General features: G+C 40.7%; 1 pseudogene; it reads right to left on the bottom strand.

Moving 5' to 3' along the window:
• Positions 1-2813: 2813 nt before the first annotated feature.
• On the bottom strand, positions 2814-2932 carry LOC134939166 (5S ribosomal RNA; annotated as a pseudogene).
• Positions 2933-3151: the final 219 nt, after the last annotated feature.

Here is a 3151-nt window from a genome sequence, read left to right as displayed (position 1 = left end):
ATCTTTATAAAAGACATCGTGAAGTTCATAAAGATGCAATTTTGAAAATGTGCACGATTATCATTATGAATAATAATAAAAATAGAAATACAGATAATATATAAGCTCCACCTCGTTTTTCCTAAATTGTAACTGTTAGATAGTGTTTACTTTGCATAACATCAAAAGGAATACATTGTTTCTCTGGAGAAGTCCGATCACGTGACCGCTTAGAAAACCTAACGAGGAAGTGGAAACACACTCCATCGCCTAGGTAACGATTGCGGGTCACAGACCAGGAAACGACATAGTTATCATATAGCTCATCATACGGACATCCTATCAAACTGTGTAGGTCACATGATTACACAGCCAGGTGAAGACTGGTGAGAGTAATAAGTCATGTCACCGCGGCAACTAGTGCGTTCCATATACCGGAAATAAGAGGAGTCGCGTGCGTTCCAACACCCGCGGCTCCGATTTATTATGAATTTAAACTACTTTTTCGTTAATAAATATAATCACTTTTTAATCATCATGCCTCTGAGTCTAACTAGATTAATAAAAAATGTCTATTTGTATAGTTTGATACACACAAAGAGATGAATTGTTCATACACATGTCTGTAATGAAGCAATTAGCTAGAGTATAAATATACTGTCAGTTGTGAACCACAGTCACCTTTGAAAAAGCAGCAGTTACGCTGTGAAACGCGTCAGGTGTTTGCCCTCTGATCAACTAACTACAGCCCACTACCTCAGCTTGGACCACCGTGGACCCCACAGACTGCCCCATTGGAACCATATCCACACTTAAGGACTGGACTCTGCTCAGCCACACGCACTACTGGTGAGGACTTTCCATAATCTTGCACCTTCTTTTGGAAATTGCTAATCCTCCAGCGTTGGGACATATTTTCCAGCCCAGGGACTATGCTATAGCCCCAGGATTCATTTGGTTTCAAGTACACAGGGTCTCACGGCCAATTTGGAACAAGCTTATGTGCTGTTAACATTCTAATCAGAGGTTATTTTAAGTAATGTATATGCATTTTAATTGTCTTAACTGACAGATTTTAAGTACAAATAAATTTTAATAGTTGTTATGACAATTCATCTCTAAGCGCAGCCTTTTTTGTTGTTGTATTGTTAAAGCCTATGCAAGTCTGCAGAGGTTCAAAGACCTGCTGGTGATAAAATTGTCAATTCAAGCAGAATGTGACCCGTCAACAGCTCCTCCTTGATTTTCTCCTGCAACTGGGGCTGCGAGGAAAAGGATACAATTTCCTAGCCCACCCACTGGTGGTGATGCAGGGCAGTCAGGAGTGAGTGCTGACATCTAGTCCAGACTGAAGGACCTGCCAACGATTACTGACATGTCTACTGTCACTGCATATGATTCTATCACCATTGAAAGAATGGTGGAGGATTATTTGAGTAACAGCATCCAAGTAGGCATGTCAGACAGTCCGTATGTATACTGGCAGGAAAAAAAGGCAATTTGGATGCCCTTTCACAAACTGCCTTTATTTTACCTGAGTTGCCCCCCTCCAGTGTGTACTCCAAAAGAGTGTTTAGTGCAGCCGGTAACCTTGTCAGCGATCGGCGTAGGAGGTTACTTCCACAAAATGTGGATGTTCATCAAAATTAATGATAAATTCCTCCAGGATGACCTTGACCAGCAATTGCCTCCAGAAAGTACACAGGGACCTGTGATAATGGATTCCAGTGGGGACAAATTAATACTCTGTGAGGAGGAGGAGGAGGAGGAGGAGGAGGATGAGCTCGACTTCTTGCCTCTGTAGAGCCAGTTTGTGCAAGGAGAGATTGATTGCTTCTTTTTGGTGGGGGCCAAAATAAAACACTAATTTCAGCCACAGTCATGTGGCAGACCCTATTGCTGAAATGACCAGTTTGTTAAAGTGGGCATGTCCTGTTTATACAACATAAGGGTATGTGGGAGGGCCCAAGGACAATTCCATCTTACAGCTCTATTTCTTCTTTGCACCATGTGCTGTTTGGGGACTAGTTTTTTTTTAAGTGCCTTCCTGTCTGCCACTGCAGTGCCACTCCTAGATGGGCCAGGTATTTGTGCCGCACACTTGTGTTGCTTAGCTTAGTCATACAGCTACCTCATTGCACCTGTTTTTCTTCTTTGCATGATGTGCTGTTTTGGGCCTAGTTTTTTTTTTAAGTGCCATCCTGTCTGCCACTGCAGTGCCATTCCTAGATGGAAATGGCAGCAGGATGATTCAGCACCGGTCAATAAAAAAAAAAGATGAAGGTATTTGCAAAACCAGTTTAGAGATACCAAGGTATTGCCCTATATGTTTTCTCACTGGTGGTGTACCCTGAGTTAAAGAGTATAATTTTATCAAACACTAGTAGAGAAAGAAGAATACTTTTTTTGGGTGCACTCTTAGAATAGGACAAATTTGTCAGAGTAATTATGTGAATAAAACATACATTTTATTAGGTTCTTTAAAATAGATCTGATGTATCCAGACACACAAAATAACAACATATAACAGTGATGCATAAATGTTAAAATTTAAAATATCAGGTAACTAAAATAACCCCTCGGATAGTGGGTAAGATAAATTACCAATGTTTTTAGGGACCCTGGCAGCTGCAACCTGAGAGCACGTACAAAATCTTAGACCAAAATGGTTGGTATAGGTAAATTGCCAGGATATAGACCGTACATAAAAACTCGGTTGTATCACCTAATAATTAGGCAGGTTGATTGTAGTTTAGGTACATGTACAGGAGAAAGCAAGATAAATGGTAATTCTGCTGTCAGTGTTAGGCACTGAGTTATTCGAACCTGATGTTAATCTACTCCACTTGGTATTCCCTGGTGGTCTCCCATCCAAGTACTGACCAAGCCCACCACTACTTAGCTTCTGAGATCGGATGATATCTGTTGTTGATAGGGTGGTATGATAGTAGATGCTTAAATATAGCAGCCACTCTTGGATCACTGATGAGAGATCACCTAGAAAGATTATAGTGCAGTGGGAAGAAACAACCGGTGGATCTGCTGCCAGCATTAGACAGAGGTAAATACAGTAGATAAAAAAGTGTCCCTGACACTGATATTGCTCTGAATCACTGGTGAGAGTCCACATAGAAAATTATAGAAAAATATGGAAAAATGTATGTTTAGAGAA

This window comes from Pseudophryne corroboree, chromosome 6, assembly GCF_028390025.1.
Source record: "Pseudophryne corroboree isolate aPseCor3 chromosome 6, aPseCor3.hap2, whole genome shotgun sequence".
Taxonomy (NCBI): Eukaryota; Metazoa; Chordata; class Amphibia; order Anura; family Myobatrachidae; genus Pseudophryne; species Pseudophryne corroboree.
The sequence above is the reverse complement of the archived record's forward strand: the minus strand, read 5'-3'. Positions and strand labels throughout refer to the sequence as shown.